Source organism: Aedes albopictus, chromosome 3, assembly GCF_035046485.1.
Source record: "Aedes albopictus strain Foshan chromosome 3, AalbF5, whole genome shotgun sequence".
Lineage (NCBI taxonomy): Eukaryota > Metazoa > Arthropoda > Insecta > Diptera > Culicidae > Aedes > Aedes albopictus.
Genome location: NC_085138.1, coordinates 350,655,434 through 350,674,804, shown reverse-complemented (window position 1 = coordinate 350,674,804; position 19,371 = coordinate 350,655,434).

The window sequence follows — 19,371 nt, the reverse complement described above, 5'->3', positions numbered from 1 at the left end:
GATCCATCAATTTTGAGCAAGTTTGCTGAAGACACTTTTTATGTAGCTTTAAAACTGACCGATCTAGAGATATTTTCCTGAATAAGCTTAGGGTGGTTCAATAAAAATCGGTTTTCTGGCTTTAACTTTTTCAGTTTCAATTTTTCATCAAAGTCGCCCAAGAATTACTTGTAGAGCATTTGAAGACGCGTCATTTCGTGCGCTGAGATGATATTGATGAATTTCTAGAAAAAAATAGACACTTTTCATTTTTTTTGCTTGAGTTACAAAAATAACACCCCTCTAATTTTTTGATATGTTTTATAACAACATTTCTCCTTTTGAATGCGGGCAAAAGATATTTTTTATGTTTGCCCCAACATTTAAAAAAATGAGTTTTTATTAAAAACACCTGTAATTATTGAACCAAAAGAGATAACAACTATCTCAGTGCACGAAACGACGCGTCTTTAAATGCTCTATAAGTGTTTCTTGGGCGACTTTGATGAAAAGTTGAAACTGAAAAAGTTAAAGCCAGAAAACCGAATTTTATTGAACCACCCTAAGCTTATTCAGGAAAATATCTCTAGATCGGTTAATTTTAAAGCTACATAAAAAGTGTCTTCAGCAAACTTGCTCAAAATTGATGAATCTACAACTTTGCAGAAGAATGTATTTTGGTTTCCAATTTCTTTGAAAATATGGACCACCCTAATTTTCATGTACATTGGAAAGAGGGCCTTATTTTAAGGAACAACTTTGTAGAAGACCATATTTGTCTAAAAAATCATTTGAAGGCGCTGAATGCATCTTTCCTCGTAAATCTGGTTCGTGGACCACTGTGCAATGGGGTCTAAAGGGGTCTCAGGGGCGTTTCAGGAGGTCTCAGGGGGGTTCCAGGTGGCTTCTGAGGCGCTTTTTTCCCTCCCATGTTGGGGAAATTAAGCACTGCGTCCAATAAGTTGAACTTTGGTGGCATAAGGCGCTTCAAAGGGTCCCAGGGGCTTCCAGGGGAGTTCCAGAAATTCTCAGGAGCGTTTCAGAGGCATTTGAGGGGGTCGTTTCAAGAAGTTCCAGGGGGTTTGAAACTCGATGGAACGCCTCAGAGATCCTATAAAACTTCTCTGGAATTAGAGCCCTGAAACGCCTCTGGGCCTTCCTGAAACGCCCCTGAGTTCACATCAAACTTCCTGAATCCCTTGGGGCTCCCTTTATATACCCCTTAGAATACATGATAGCACCTGAATCTCTCTAAAACGCCCCTGGCACCCCGAAATGCCCTTGAGTCTCTCTGGAACATCCCTGGAACTCCCTGAGGCCCCTAGAACTTCCCTGGAGCCCCCTGAGACCTTTCGAAGCGTTTCTCAGCCCCCTGGAATCCCCATGAGACTCCATGAAACGCCCTGAAACCTCTTGATGCAACCATCCCAAGTAACATTTTAGAATGTAATAGACTAGAAGGGATTCTTAGATCTATCTTAAAACTGAAATAAAATTCATAACGGTTCTAAAAACAGCTACAAGACTTAAAACAGCTACAATACTAATTAGCTAGCCATCAAAATGTTACTTGGGCTGAGACCCCCTGAGACCTCATGGTACCTTTTGAAACCACTTGGGACTTTCTTGAAACGTTCCTGGAATCACCTGGTAGCCCCTGAAACCCCTAAAAACGTCCCTGTGGCCCCTGAAATGCCTCTGAGTCCTTCTGGTACATCTCAGGAACCCCTTAGACTTTTTAAGGCGTCCCTGAGGCCCCCTGGAATTCCCCCAAGACCACTTGAAGCGCCCCTGAGACCTCCTGGTATTTATGAAAACCCCCTGGGACCCATTTGGCATGCCCCTGAGATCACCTGGGATCTTTTTATATGCCCCTTAGTACTGCTAGTAACCCCCGACTCTGCCCGTGTAGCTGCCGGCTTAGAATAGCACTACGGACCACCTGTTCCGGGGGTAAAAGTCCACCAAACAGGTAACCCCAATCCAAGGTGTCAGGCGACCCGTGCTGAGGGATGAATGGTTGAGGGGGTTTAAAAGATGCTCGATCTTTAACGGAGCCCGTAGCGTGGGTAGATCGCCTTTTTAGGTTGCGTTACGGTGATAGATATACCAAACCGAAATCTAGTGTCGTCATATTTTTCAATTTTGGAATATATGTTCTGGTAATTCAAGGAATTATAGTATTTAGTCCTTACTACTGGTGTTGTGATGACTTCCAGTCTTTGAAAAAAACTAAGTTTGCCAACTTTACTTTGCATGTAGTTAAAAACCTCACCATCTGAGGCTAAATTCAATGCAAAGGAAATCAAATTGGGTTAGGGATCCATGTATGTACTATCTCTTCGAAGACTGGAAAGTGCTAGTACGCAAGGAACATACTAGAATCCTTATTACTGAACACATGTTCCATTATTGGAATGGTATTGCTGCTCATGTTAAAACCCGTGTCCTAAACATCCTACTGGGGAGAATTTAGCAGTAAAACAAGGGTGATGCTAGGTTTCCGATGCATGGCCAATATCAGTACTCTTGTTTTGTTTTCTAAGAAAACAAAACAAAAACTGTATCAAAATCGATACTTTATTGCCCCTCAATGGCAATTCAGTAATGCGACATGCACTACACTAAGGATACGGGTAATGTCACACTAGATATAAAAACTGGTCGCAGTGACAAACCCGAACAGGAATAAAAAAAATCCCCTGACTCCCCTTGAAACACCTTCGAGATCCTCTGAAACTTTCCTCCTTGGAACCCCTCCCTTGGAACATCCCTGAAACCCCATCGGACTTTCTTGAAGGCCTCTGAAAACCCCTTAAATCGTCCCTGACGTTCCAGGTACCCCTCTGTAACCCGTTAGGACTGTTGAAACTTCCCTATCTTTATTTATGCACAAAATTTCCTCTTTTTATGAATAATTTACATTATGCACCCCCAGCCAGGTGCATAAAAGAGGTTCCAGTGTATTATGTTCGGCGCGACAAGGCATGGTACACAAATTACGTAACGCTAAAATCAGCGATTTCAGACTCCCCCCTCCCCCATGTAACGCTTTTTGTATGAAAACTAAAAATATTTTGTATGGCTTGTAACGCTAAGCTAGACTCCCCCCCTCCCCCTATAGTGTTACGTAATTTGTGTACGATGTCCAAGCTTTCAATCTTGCAATTATTCATCGAAGAACTTAGAATGCAAAATGCACCCAAGACACAATGCGTTATTTTTCGATGGCTCTACCCCATTTGGCATAATGCCATTTCAGGCCAAACATGTCTAAAGGTCCTATCTGCAGAAGAAAGGCTCTCTTTGGTTTCCCTCTCTTTCGTTAATATCTCAGCTGTTTATTTGTATTATGATTGTCTCTTTGCATTGAACGATGGTCAAAACAATCGTCTTTTGATTTTTACTGCAAAAGTTGTTGAAAAGTGTATCATTACATTGCAATAATTGAAAGAGAAAGTGAACAAAGAGAGCCTCTCAAATGCAGATAGGACCTATTGAAATGTTTGGCCTGATTTGGCATAACGCCGTTTGGCATAATGCCATTTGGCGTAATGGTCATTTGGCATAATGGCTATTTGACATAATGCCGTTTGGCATAACACAAAGAACAGCCTTCTTGGTAAGAATGTGCATAATATTTGTTATGCCAAATGGCCATTATGCCAAAAGGCCATTATGCCAAATGGCTTTTATGCCAAATAGCATTATGCCAAACGGCGTTATGCCAAATGGCATTATGCCAAATGGGGTAGAGCCTTTTTCGATCCCTGAATTTCCAGAGGACTACCATCCGAATTCGGCTTGCACAAAAGTCCATTCTAACCAAATTTGTCCTTCCTGAACGGAAAACAAAGGCCCCTCGATCCGATGACGAACGTCAGCAGGAGAATGGTATTTTCCATCAATGTTCCAATCCACTTAGATTTCCATTATGTCAATTTCATCGGTGGTGCCTTCTGCCACCCGCTAGCAACTGGGTGCAGCATATTTCGATGTGCAACCGAAGATCTATCATTCAACCCATCCATCTGAAACGCTCGTTTCGGAAGCTCTACTACCAGAACATCAGACAGACAATCGGAACAGCCACCGTGACGCCAAAAACATAACATCACTAAACCGAGATGCCTCCATCCACACGTCTCTCCACCCACCCTCCTTTCAGGATTTGTGTTCTATTTGAGTTGAAGCGGGGTTCACCTCAATGTCATCACCATGCTCGTTGTCGTCGTCTTTCTGTCTAGGACCGGCTCTTCTGCTGCATGGCGTTTCCCTTTGGTAGGCGGACGGAGACTGTGACGACGACGACGACGGCTTAGCTTGTCGCATTTAGGGTTGGCCAAGAGAGGTGGATTGGGCAAGGCTTTCTTTCTTTCCCACCCGAATCACTACTAACCCAAGCTCTAATCTTTCCCCATTCCGGGATGGCAGCGGCGGCCGGCGCACAGTGCTGCGAATGTATTGAACTGCAGGACAAAAATCATAACTAACGTACCATACATTTTTTGTCAATAGTGTCTTCGGTGAAGTTGACAAACTTGATAAAAGCTACAATTTGCATAAATGGTTTATGCATATTTCATAATCGCTTAAGTGTCTTAAACGCCAATTTATGTAAATCTTACTGTTTTTTTTTCTAGAATGCAGTTTGGGCCACTGTATAAACATATAGATCATAATAAGAAGGTAATTGCAAGAATTACTTATTCATCAAACTTTATTCTCATCGAACATTTTGTTTTTTGAAGGTCGAGCGTTTGGCCATTTCTTGTCCAGTTTCATACTATAAAACTGGAGAAATCGTTGAAGTTTACCCTCAAATTCTTCGTATAAATCAGCAGTTTCATAAGGAAAGAAGGGAACAATATAAACTGATACATTTTTCGTTTGAATGGATCAGAAAAGAACACTTGATTAAAAATATCTTCGATTTTGACTATAAATACATCACTCGGAAAAAGCTCGATTACTAACAAATTAGCGAATAAAAGCAGCTGGAGTCGAATTCAGTATTCAGCGGACACTATGAAGAAAACATGATAAAAAATTCAGAGAGGTCTTTTGAGGTCATTTTTTGTTTCATCAATTTGAATTTTGGGGTCGTATTTTATTTACGCCATATAGTACTTACATTATGACATTTTATTTTCACAAATATCAAAACATGTTGCCGTGCTAAACGAAAGGATAGATTCTACTGATGTGTTGTAGACCTTCCATTTTGATTTTCACTAAAAACTTAAACGTTTAGTTATGTTGAGCTAGGCCAAAGATGACTCTGTTTTATAAAATATTATTTTTCTATGGACAACGAAAACACTGTTTGGTAATCTAGTTTTTTTTTTGATATAATAAACACGATCTTCAAGGTTATAATGGTCGAGCAACATACTTCAAGCATGTATGAACAGCATGGCATACTAGATTGAACAAAAATTTGAAGTCGATTTTTTCACTTTTGTCTATGGAGCGCAGCACTGTGCGGCGTCTCGCTGGCTGACTTGATTCGGCTGTGCCCGATTGGGATTGGGTGATAAAATTTTAACATTTGGCAGCCGATCAACGCAAGGATGTGCATGTTAAGAGTTAAGGGTCTTCTCATCAACTACAGCATCATCAACGTCCACTGCCCACGCGAAGGGAGACCTGATAACGAGAAAGAAGCGTTTTACGCGCAGTTAGAGCAAACATACGATGGCTGCTCGCCGCGTGACGTGAAAATCGTTGTCGGCGACATGAACGCGCAGGTAGGAAGGGAGGAAATGTACAGACCGGTAATCGGGCGAAACAGCCTGCACGCCGTATCGAATGATAACGGCCAGCGATGCGTAAACTTTGCAGCCTCCCGTCCGTGGTATGGTAGTCCGAAGCACCTTCTTCCCCCGCTAAGATATCCACAAAGCCACCTGGAGATCACCCGACCATCAAACAGAAAACCAAATCGACCACGTTCTAATCGACGGTAAATTCTTCTCGGATATAACCAATGTCCGCACATACCGCAGTGCGAATATAGATTCGGATCACTACATAGTCGCTGTACTCATGTGCTCAAAACTTTCGACGGTTATCACCACGCGTCGAAGTCGATCGCCGCGACTCAACATCGAGCAGCTGCGTAAAGTAGAAGTGGCTCAAGACTACGCGCAGCAGTTAGCAGTGGCCTTACCAACGGAAGAGCAGCTAGGCGCAGCTACACTTGAAGATGGCTGGAGGGACATCTGATCCGCCATAGGTAGTACCTCGGCTACAGCACTAGGCTTCGCGACTCCGAATCACAGAAACGACTGGTACGACGGCGAATGTGAACAGTTAAAACACGAGAAGCATGGGCGAGAATGTTGCAACATCGTACGAGAGCGAATGAGGCACGTTACAGACAGGCGCGGAACAGGCAGAACTCAGTCTTCCGGGTGAAGAAGCGCCAGCAGGAAGAACGAGTTCGCGAAGTGATGGAAGAGCAGTACCGCGCTAAGGATATACGAAAATTCTACGAGATGCTGAACCGCTCGCGCAGAGGATTTGTGCCACAAGCCGACATGTGCCGAGATAATCACGGGAATATTCTCACGAGCGAGCGTGAGGTGGTCGAGAGGTGGCGGCAGCATTACGATGCGCACCTCAATGGCGACGTTGCAAGCACCGAAGGTGGCGCGGTGACAGATCTAGGAGTACGTGCGCAGGACGAAAGATGTCCAGCCTCCAACCTCTAAGAGATTGAAGAGAAGGTTACCCGGTTGAAAAACAACAAAGGCGCTGGAGCAGATCAACTACCAAGCGATTTACTAAAACACGGTGGAAAAGCACTGGTGAGAGCACTACAATGGGTCATTACCAAGATCTGGGAGGAGGAAGTATTACCGGAGGAGTGGATGGAAGGAATCATGTGCCCCATCGACAAAAAGGGCGATAAGTTGGATTGCGGGAACCGCGCGATCACACTACTGAGCGCCGCCTTCAAGGTATTCTCTCAAATTTCAAGCCGCCTTCTATCACCGATTGCAAGAGAGTTCGTGGGGCAATATCAGGTGGGATTCATGGGTGAACGTGCTACAACGGATCAGATGTTCGCCATCCGCCAGGTGTTGCAGATATGCTGCGAATATAACGTGCACTGCCCACACATCACTTGTTCATCGATTTCAAATCGGCATATGATATAATCGATCGAGAACAGCTACAGTGTATCAAACAATTGTCCGTACAGCAAATTTTTTGTCAAAATAATTTTTCCATCAAACGTTTATAACTTTTTTATACGTCAATAAAAACTGCTTAAATTTTGACCAATCATGAATCATATATTACTGCTCTAATGGTAAAATTTTGAGCGAGATCGAATAAGTTTTCTGAATGCTATAGAACTTTTAGTAAAACTTATAAGATTTTTGAACACATTTTTAAAACATTATATCTCAATATGTAGTCGATGAAACTTTTTCAATCTTTTTTGTGTTACAGCTTATACCTAAGGCTTTCATATGCAGCTTCGTTTGAGGTTTTATATTCACTTCAAAAAATATGAAAAATTTGCTTATGTAGTTGACGGTATTTAAAAAATCACCATATTTTGAACATGTAATCTGCCAAACGTTTTCTACCAAAAAAAGTGCATTAATTGAACGAAAAATCCATAGGACCTACTCTTCATATGTAGTGAATATAAAACCTCAAACGAAGCTGCATATGAAAGCCTTAGGTATAAGCTGTAACACAAAAAAGATTGAAAAAAGTTTCATCGACTACATATTGAGATATAATGTTTTGAAAATGTGTTCAAAAATCCTAAAAGTTTTACTAAAAGTTCTATAACTTTCAGAAAACTTATTCGATCTCGCTCAAAATTTTACCAATGAAGCTGCAATATATGGTTCATGATTGGTCAAAATTTCAGCGTTTTTGATTGACGTATATAAAAGTTATAAATATTTGAATGAAAAATTATTTTGACCAAAAAATTGCTGTACGGACAATTGTTTGATACACTGTATGGCAGATTATGAACGAATACGGATTCCCGGATAAACTACGTATCACGATACGATTAATCAAGGCGACGATGGATCGAGTAATGTGCGTAGTTCGAGTATCAAGGACACTATCGAGTCCCTTCCAATCTCGCAGAGGGTTACGCCAAGTTATGGTCCTTCATGCTAGCTGTTCAACATTGCGTTAGAAGGTGTAATAAGGAGAGCGGGGATAAACACGAGTGGGAAGATTTTCACGAAGTCCGTTCAACTGCTTGGTTTCGCTGATGATATTGATATTATAGCTCGTAAGTTTGAGACTATGGCGGAAACGTACATCTGACTAAAGAGTGAAGCCAGGCGAATCAGATTAGTCATTAATGTGCCGAAGACAAAGTACATGATGGCAAAGGGCTCCAGGGAGGAATCTCCGCGCCCGCCACCCCGAATTTATATCGACGGTGATGAAATCGAGGCGGTTGAAGAATTCGTGTACTTGGGCTCACTGGTGACCGCCGACAACGACACCAGCAGAGAAATTCAGAGGCGCATTGTGGCAGGAAATCGTTCTTATTTTGGACTCCGCAGAACTCTACGATCGAATAAAGTTCGCCGTAACACGAAGTTAACTATCTACAAAACGCTGATTAGAATGGTCGTCCTCTATGGGCACGAAACATGGACCCTACGTGCAGAGGACCAACGCGCCCTTGAAGTTTTCGAACGGTAGGTGTTGCGTACCATCTACGGTGGAGTGCAGATGGAAGACGAGACTTGGAGAAGGCGAATGAATCACGAGCTGCATCAGCTGCTGAGAGAACCAACCATCGTCCACACCGTGAAAATCAGAAGGCTTGACGCCGATTTTGACGTCTGTCGGTAGTTCCAGCTTCAGCACCCCATTGTAGATTGCGTTCCACATCGTCGGACCTAGGATAGACCCCTGTGGAGCACTTACCGTTACGTTCTTCTGCTCTACACCAATATTCTAATAGCACAGAGTCCCGTTTTGAAAGTAGCTACCGAGAATTCTGCAGAGTTAGTCCGGGACATTCAGCTCATGCAGCGACGGTATCCTAGCTTGTGCTGTTGCGTTCTATACATCGATCATGACGACGGCACAGAAGCGGTTACCTTGCCGGCCGTTTCTTCGTCCTCGCTTTGTTGACCGTAGCAACTACCGTCTGGATGGCATCTATCGTTGATCTCCCCTCCCTCTTCGGAATCAGAGTTGCATTACCGACAGACCCTGCTCTCCTTTTGTGAAAGTTGCCAGCCTATTGAGGATGACTCTTTTCAGTAGCTTGCCGAGCGTATCCAGCAAGCATATCGGCAACCTGGTTCACCAGGGGACTTACCTGGTTTCCGTAGCAGTACTAGTTTTTGTCTTTTCCACTGAGACGAAAAACATTCCCCGTCCAAGCAGATGTGCAGAGATGTCCGGAACATGCCTGGGATGACCTCGATAGCAGTTCTCAGCGCTATGTTGGGAATACCATCCAGGCCGGACGATTTCTTAAGCACGTGTTGAGGGAACAATCCTGCGACGATAACTTGCACCTTCTCTGGGCATGGCAACTCTGTATGCGTCTCCCCAAGGGTTTGCATTCACATCACAGCACAACTCCATGAAGCTCGTTTTCTTGCTCCGCTTGATCTCCTCTTTCAAAGCAGCTTTCGCGGTCCACAGCACAACTCTTCGTTCTTTTCTCTCGCCGTCAGTTCTGGCTCTTTGTATTCGTCTCCTGGCTTTGAGGCATTTTTCCGGAGGTCGTGGATCGCCATATTTCACCAGTGTACAAGATGACATCTGTGACTCGGCTTGATCATCCTTGGCATCGGTAGTTTCATTCCCCGGCTAGGTGAGGAAACAGCTGCCGGAGGAGATAGTGGACGGAGCGTGGTTGATGAGGTCCATCAACCAAACGCGAGACGGGCTGCCCGCCCGCGATTGAGGTAGCTGAGCAGCAGTTTGGCAAGATCATCGACTTTGCGTCCACGAAGTCCAACATAAGTAAGAAACTGAAAACGGCCCTGTTGCGACTTCGTAAGTCGATAGACAATGCCAAGCCAGTCCACGAGAGACGCGTGAAGACTGCTGAAGTGGCTAAATCAATTGTATGAAGTGTATCCAGACGGAGGCCTTCGCTTTCGCAGGAAGTCCGCAGCCGTCAGGTCAGGAGCTGTCTGGCGGTGCCCGCAAGGCTAGGAAGATACTAACCCCGAAGGTCGGCAGTAATGCCGGCAAGTCGGTCCACAGCCAGGCGTTCCGGAAAACTGGGAAGGGTGGGCCTAAAAAGGCTGGCCCGTCCCGGATGGAAGGGAACAGGGGGTTGCGACCGTTGTTAGGCCTTCAGCAATCACAGAGTAGGGGAAGACCCGCCTTGAACACATGTTTAGTGGGGAAGAAGAAGAAGAAAAGGCCACAGGATCTGGTCTCCTCATCGCCAGTACTCGCCAAGTACTCAGACGTCTTGAAGACGATGCGAAGCGACGCGAAGCTCGTGGATCTGGGAGCCGACGTACACAGTATCAGAAGTACTCATACGGGCGAAATGATTCTGAAGCGCGATAAGGAGCGCATGGGCACCACCTACAAAAATTTGGCGGAAGATGTCCTTGGCGAAGGGGTAGAGGTAACGGCTCTCACACAAGAGGCGACTCTGAAGGTGAAAAACCCAGACGAGGTCACCGAAGTGGAAGAGCTCGTCATGGCACTGTGGCAACAGTGCGAAGTGCAGGTGGCCGCCAGTGCTGTTCGGCTATGAAAGGGGCCTGCAGGGACACAGGTACTTGCACAGGTAGCTTTGGTTCAGCTACCTGTGGCGGACGTTAAAGTAGGGAGGATTAAGGTAGGCTGGTGCGTATGTCATCTGACGTTCCACGAGCCACCGGAGGTTTATTTCAGGTATCTGGAACCAAGACACAAGCCATGGGACTGCAAAGGCCTTAACAGAAGCAAACTGTGCAGGAGATGTGGCGCCGAAGGCTATAACGCACAAGGCTGCACGAGTCCACTCATTTGTCTGATGTGTACCGGGAAATCCGTGAACAAAAGGCTATGCAACGGGCGGTCCAAAGTGCTCGGCCTACAAGAAAGTCGCAGTGCAGGTAACGCAGCTGAACCTGAAACACTGTGACGCGGCTCAGCAATTGCTTTGTCAGATGGTTTCTGAATGAGGACGGATATCGGACGGACCCATACCGAGTACCCGCCGGCAAATGCAATTGGCAATTGGAATACACCGTCTAGGAGTTGGGGTCTACTACCTATGAGGTTGCCAAAGTAAAGGGGGTCTTCTTCTTTGGCTGTTATGCTGTTCTACTCCTCCACGGTGGTCGATCAAGCAGTTTACGACCGTGCTGACAGGACAAAGGCCGGTGGTAACAGCGGGTGACTTCAATGTCTGGGCCGTAGAAGCCGTTTTACGAACAAGCGGGATCAGATCCTGCCAGTGCCTCTGGCTATGCTTGACGTTTATCTGGCTAATGACGGTACCAAAAGTAGCTTTAGTCAGTGTTAACGCCACATAGAGCGACGATGATTCAAATTCAATCACGGTACACTAAAAGCGCGCGGTGATATTTTCGATAGGAACACTATTTAGTTCAATGACCGAGGATGTAAACACTTTATTTCCGACTAGAAAGCGACACACTTTATTTACTCGTAAACTACAAGTTGCGTTTATTGCGGATAACCGATCGCGGCGGAGGTTTATGTTCAACTGACTATTCTACAGTAGAATACTGCCTTTATTAGGTAGAGGCAGCTAGATCGCAATACACGATCGGGTGGCGATCGGTATCAAAAAGCCTATTCTATATAGCGTATAGGGGCAACTAGTGTGCGTTCGGTGGACGTGAGTAACCACGCGCTAGGGTGGCTCTCACAACATAAATTGATTATTCTAATTTTAGTCTGGCGCAATCAGGCAGAATGGCGTGGAGTCGATTACCGACGTTACTTTTTGTAATCCTGGCCAAACAAGTAGTTCGAACTAGTCGATGGTAGCTAGGGGTCGCAGTACCGACCACTTTTGGTGAGTACCGGTATTTCGGTACTGGGGCTCACAGTACCGGTAGTACCGGTAAAATACCGGTACTGGGAAATTTTTCACTAAAATGAAGAGTTATCTATTTGCACAGAAAATCTATAATTTAACAGACATTTGTGAATACCGGTTTTCAGGGATGTCTTAAAAGCTAACCAGAAAATAATAAATTAAACAAAAAAATATAGACAGATAAAAAGATAGAAATAAATTAGTTATATGAAACTGTTTTTCGAGCTATTGATTAGCTTCTGCGCAGTTTCACAGGCAGTATCTTGGTCAACCTAAAATTAAACAAGAACAGCCTCACATGTGCCAAAATCAGATAGATACTATTAGACAGCTGCCAGGTGAAGACAGAATAAAATTTAACTGATTTCTCCTTGACGATGCTATCAACGGATTCGGAAAACTAAATACATAACAAGAAACCCTAATCTAACAAGTTTTATTCCAAGCTAGTCAATTTGTTTCCAAAATTCAACATTCATTAAACCAATCATTGCTGTGGTTGCAGAAAGGTTGCATATATTAATTGTTTGTCAAAGTTCTACGTTTTAAACGTTTTCCATTGCTTCCATTGCATATTGGCTATACTAATGACCGGATTTCAGCACTTCTGGAGAGATTTTACGGTACCGAAAGTACCGGTATCAAGGTTCAGTCAGTACTGGTATTTCGGTACCAAAAATTGGTCGGTAATACCGGTATTTTCGGTACCGGTACTACCGGTACTACATCCCTAATGGTAGCGGGCAGCGGGTAGAAGAGGAGGCAGCTAGGTCAAGGCCAAGTGCTCGAAGGTGGAAGACATCATACTTCGACGAAGGGGAATTTAAAGAGGCGCTCAATCGTGAGCGAAACCTACTTGGTTCAGACGGTGACGAGCTGGTAGCAGTGCACGTGCGTGCAATGTGACAATGCCTGAGCGAGTCCACCCTAGAAATGGGAGACCACCGGCATACTGGTGAACTCAAGCGATTGCGACCTGCGCCGCGCCTGCCTACGATCTAAGCAGCGGATGCAGCGAGCACAATCTGAGGAAGTGCGAGACGAACGACGGGTAGTGTTCGCCGCTGCAAAAGCCTCGCTGAAGGCCGAGATAAGGTCAAGCAAAAAGGCATATTTCGAGAGTCTCTGTCAGAGTGCTAATGCGAATCCGCGGAGTAATGCCTACAGGATCGTGATGGCCAAGACGAGAGGTTTAATGGCCCCTACGGAGCAATCGCCAGAGTGGTTGGAGGGGATCATTATTGAGGGGCTTTTCGCACGTCATGATCCTAGTTCTTGCGGTGAATCGATTAAAGAAGTATAATTGACTACTGCCTACTCGATCGCAGTTGTGGAGGAGTGGATAAGATCCAGGAAATTGGAATTGGCTCACCACAGCACAGAACGGAGCAGCAGGCGGTGGTCAGTGTAGGCAATTGTACTATCATTTCGAAGCGCTCCGTCAAACACTTGGGCGTGATGATCGACGATAAGCTTACCTTCGGTAGCCACGTCGATTATGCCTGTAAGAGAGCCTCCACAGCTATAGCGGCACTGTCCCGGAAGATGTCCAATAGCTCTGCGGTGTACGCCAGTAAGCGCAAGCTTATGGCTAGTGCCGCTACGTCCATACTTAGGTGTGGTGGCCCGGCGTGGGGCACTGCGATAAGTACCGAAAGTTACCGTGGTAGCCTGTAAAGGCTGATGTACCTGAGGGTTGCGAGCGCGTACCGTATCGTGGCACACGATGCGCTCTGCGCCATCACTGGTATGGTGCCTATCGGTATCCTTATCAGAGAAGACATAGAGTGGAATGATGTATGGCGACGAATGGTGATTGGCGAACCCAGTATACAGCCAAAACGATACGGTGGGCAGAGCATGTTACAAGAATGCCGGATAGCAACCCTGTAAAGCTTGTGTTCGTAATAAATTCGGATGACACAAAACGAACAGCGTACCGAAGGTTTTTTCATTGCGGACTCAGTATTTATCTATGTAAAGATGCTGAACAAAATAAATATAATGAGTACACCCACCCAGTCGGGCAGCACCGCCTGGGAAGGTGCTTATTCTGTTGGCACTACTGACTGGGTTGTTCCGATGTTTTATGGGATAAATGAATGTTAGTATCATGTTCTGTCGTTTAGTTCTCATAGTCCTCATTGCTCTTCCATGGCCTGGTTATTGCGATGATTTCTGTTCCCCGTTAGTTCGCCAGCCTGCCGGTCTGGTTCGTCCGTTTGGGCGCTCGTCCAGCTTTTATGGCCTCATCTCGTACCGTCGTCGTGCCGAGCCAAGAGCCAACTAAGCCAGCATGTAGCATTTTACCGCTCCGGTCACCCAGTTCCGGAAGTGAGTGCGAAACGGCCGACGCGATGTTCTGTGGAAAGTAGGCGAGAGCTGGCTGGATGCGGGGAAGCACTTTGGCATCCAAAGAACTCCGTTTCTCTCCGTAGTCGACTTTGTTGGTGGTGGCGGCGACGGCGGTGCAGCAATCCAGTCGTCTCTCTGTTGTGGCATGCGGCGTTGTTCTGCATGCAGATTGGCATTTTAAATTAAAATTAAATGCTGTTTTCTCATATAATTTTATATATCTACGGGATTTCGCTTCCCTCACTCGATCCGCTGCTGCGCTGGCGACACGACGGCTACAGCGAAGCGACAACGACTATGTCTGAGAGTTTTTTCCTTCCTTCATTTTCTTCGTATAGCTTTTAAGCGTTTGTTGATGCTGCATATATTTGCAAGCTTATATATTGAAAGCTTAGTCAGCCGGTGAAGATTGATTTATCTTGCAGTGATTGGCATTCGACATTGCTTTCCCGGGGACGATAAATTCTGGTGGTGATTTTGTTATCAGTTTTTTGTTAGTTTCGTTTTTCTGTATTGGGATTGCCTGGATTGCCACTAGCTGGATTTTCCGATTAGACAGGCATGCAGGGTGGAGAAGACGAAGCAATTGAAAAATTGGGGATGATACAAGTTTTACCGCTTGTGGCAATTGGTTGAGAAGAGTGTTCTGTATCGATTCTTTGGATCACTGTATTATTTGGAAAATTATCTTGTTTATGAAGTGAGTTATATCTACAATTTCCTTGTTAGATTCTGTGCTAACTTCTTTATATTTTTTCCCTTTTCTTGGCAATACATCCCAACTGAAACATAGTCTACTTCTCAGCCTAGTGTTCTATGGGTACTTCTACACTTATTAAATCCACTCCTATATGAGAGTCCTATATGAATAGGAAACCCAGCAAAAATGGGACTGTTATGCGAGTGGGGGCAGTGTATTTGTTGATTGATCCATCAACATTTATTCCATTAAGTACTCATATGCGCAAGAAGTAAAGGAAATTTCTTGAAAAGATCTCACAACGTAGAGTTTGGGTCCATTTGGGCAGGGGACCTATTTTGGGCGCTTGCTGCTATAACTCTGTCATTTTAAAACCGATCCTCTTGCATTTTGGACATGGGTAAATACTGTAGGTGTCTGATCGTGTACCAAAAATTAATTCAATCGATTAAAAAATGGTAGAGTTATAGCTGCAAGAGCCCTTTTCAAATGGTCCCAGACGCTACCGCAAATCAAACCCATCCTCATGGTTTCACTAAATAGCTGTGCGTCTACCACTTCGGCCCAATCAATAGGTAAACCGTAAGGAATTTCAGTTACGTAGGGTAGAGTGTAGTGGAGTCCATGTGCCATTAGTAATGTTACACTCCCTGATTCATCCTTTTTGAAATAAGCGATTAAGTTACCGTTTGATTCTGTTTTTTTGTGATTCAATTGCTTACTTCAAAAAGAAAAAAATGCAAAAATAATAAATAAATAAAACAGAAATTCATATCCTTGTTTAGGATGAAATTAGGTACACTATGCTTAATAGGTAAATTTTTCTCCTATATTTATTCATGTTTTTTTAAATTATTGTACTAAATACCAACTTCCATATTTTTTTTTCTTTTTTCAGGTAATCCAGACAACTTCAGTGGATATGCAGACTGCTGATTCAGACAAGGACTTTACCTAATAAGTTGAATAGAAAGTTGATAGGTAATTCAAGCATCTAAGTTTAGGCTGACTGTTCATTAGGGTGCGACTTTTTTTCGATAGTTGTTACAATTGGAAGTTTTGTTTTCTTATAGCTCTATTATTTTCCAATATGTTTGGTGCAAACACGACGGTTTCTATTGATGTCTCTTCTTCTTCTTTTCATTTATACCTTTCACTGGAACGGTTGGATGTGCGAGAGTTCGACTGTTGGATCTATATTCTAGGTTAGGAAAATTCGGCTTATCAGTCCTTTTTTCTCAAGAACGATAACGGTTTTCGATTCGTCCCTACGTCCCTACCGTTACCGAAACGTAGGGACGAATCGAAAACCGTTATCGTTCTTGAGAAAAAAGGACTGATAAGCCGAATTTTCCTAACCTAGAATTTCACTGGAACTTGACCTGACTCTCTTCAAATTAGTGTTCTATGAGAGCTTCCACTGTTCTTATTTGAAGGGTTTCCTTTGCCTCCTTTGCCTTTGTGAGACAAGCACAATGATACACTATGTGTAGGTAAGTCGAGAAAGTTCCCAATCGGAACGGGAAATGAACCTGCGGTCTCCGGATTGAGTAATTTAACGGGTAAAAAGAAGCCGACGCGTTTGAGCTGAAAATATTGAAATTTTGAGGTGGCCCACACGCCTCAATGTTAAATTATTGTACAATAAAACGATTCTTTTACTTTAATTGTCATAATTTTCATAATTTTCCATTAATTTTCAATATTTTTGAATGAATTTCTTCAAAATTGAAAAAAATGTTGAACATATTTTTCTTAAATAACGTGAAATATTTGATTTTAAGAATTTCTATTATTTTTTTTCTTACTTCTCTAAAGCGTAGTTTCAGTGTTCGATAACTTTTCAGTTAATTGACTTTTTGTTGTAACCGTACATTTGGACATGATACATACGAGTTACACAAAACAAATTTAAACTTGTTTATTTAAGACATGCATATTTACAAATTAAAACTGTACATAATATCACGACACGAACTATTTACATGGACTGCAAGTGGCCAACTTGCTGAGCGGGCGATGACAGATATTCGCCCCCAAAACGGCGATTCGACCGCTTGGGAGTGTTGTCGTCGTCGTGATGATGCTTCCCGAAAGCAATGTCAAATTCGTTCGGGGTTTCAAAACATTGGAAAGAAATTCATTATTTTTACAGTCAGATTGAGGTTTACGAGTAAATGAGTGTGATCCGAAGGTATAACTGTTTATTCTGAGCATAACAGTATTTTTTACCAGGCTTGACAGAAACTCCCTCGCGAGAAAACGAGGAAGCGATTTTGGCGATTTTCTGAGGAGTGAAAATAAAACTCAGAAATCACAACGCAAATCCTCAACAGCATCGAGCGTGAGCTTGCCGCGCAGCGAGGAGTTCGTCCAACACTCATAATTACTTGTTGTGTTTCTCACGTCCACTCACACTCAAAAAGCTCTCGCGAGTTCCACTCCCATACAAAGCAAGACTCTCGAGGCGAAAATCGCACTCAAAAACCCGAAATAATCATCGGCTCTTTTTTCGTTCCCCTCTTCCTCGCGACGAGGGAAAAGCAAAACACCGCTCTAGAGCATGTTGCAAAACTCTTTTGATTTGGAGGAGGATTATCAAGCCTGTTTTTTACGGCAGTGAAAACTAATTAGAAGTACCGTCAAGGCACCATTCACCGTGGATCTAAGAGGATTCGGGGCAAATAAGGGCTGTCATTTGACACCAGTCTTATAAACATTGTTGGTGCCGCTTTTAATTGCCTTCATTATAGGTTAAAATTAAAGCAATATTCGCAGAAGTGGAAAATTTTTCACAAAATTTGGTGATATAGTACAATTAGTAAAGGGTAGTAGGGTCGCCTAATTCCGTGGTAAGTCACCATTCACCGTGGTAGTAGGGACCCATTCACCGTGTATGAGAAATTTTATTCTACTTTGTTTAAAAATGATCAAAACAACCCAGCCAAGGGAATTTTCTTCGTTTAAATTCATTTCAAGTAATAACTTGCAAGATTTTATTAGAAAAACGAATGTTCAAATTTTCGATTTTTTCTAGATATATGGGACAATATGGGGCACGGTGAATGGAGACCATTGATTTTTAGGTTACCCATTTACCGTGCCTTTTTGTTTCAATTAAAAAGTACGAGTAATCGTACTTTCTTATTAAACTTACTTCGGTAATGCAAAATATATACCTGATATGTGAATTTAATTGCTTCTTGGTGGAACAAAAACGTTACTACATTTAGTTTATCGCTTAAATGACCTTAGCACGAGCTTGGTGGTCTAGTGGCTACCGCTTCTGATTCATATGCAGAAGGTCCTGGGTTCAATCCCTGGCTCGTCCCTTTCCTCCTACTTTGTATCTTTCTATCTACTTTCTCTCTCCTACATATACATCTCATGTATATTCGTATGTTCGTAGCGATCGCTAGAACCAGAAACGGATTGAAAAGAAGCCGTTTCCCTTCCTTCCAACTTTCATCACAGCGCAGTGTCAATCTATCATATAACGCCTACAAGTTATGCAACCAAGCGGACTGTGCCGCTTCACAGTAATCTTCACACACTCTATCGCTTTACGCCTGGCACCCTTGCACCAATGCATGCTCCATGTGCCAAAAATAAACATTGCCCACCAACACACCAACATCCGCATGACCTTGTGCAGGCGCAGAGGATTCAACGGCCTGATGTGGGCAAGCGATTGCAATCATCACTTCCCTCCCCTTCCCCATTGACCTGCAACCTGACGCAGCAGGCGCCATTGTCGCCTAAAAATACAAGACCACCAACGCTCACACACTGAAGATGCCTGTTAGTCCCAAGCAGCTATCTCATTGGTTCCTTGTGTGAGTGTAGCTGATCTGGCGATACTGGAGTTGCAACTGCGGGCGGTCAATCAAGCTCAAGCTAAATGACCTTAGCACAGTTTTCGTTTTTTCACTATGAATGCAGTGAACGAGCAGAAACCCGCTTCATGTAAACACACTTTAGTGTCAAAATGATACTTTTAAATGTTTCTAATGAGCGTTTTGACATGGTAACAATACATTAGTGTTGTATTGGTGAAATTGAAGGGAAATTGTCATATCATTCAATCATTATATGGAAATAATGAAAAAATATTCGAAGGCACACGGTGAATGGCGCCTTGACGATACGATATTTCTGGGTCTGAAAATCGTTCAGGCGAAATGGATAGCAAATCTAACATAGAATATCCTACAATTCTAACCTCAACTCCTCACTTGCACAAGCCGGTTCTCATTTTTCACGGAAATGGTGGAACAAAATGCAAAACTAATGTACGTGC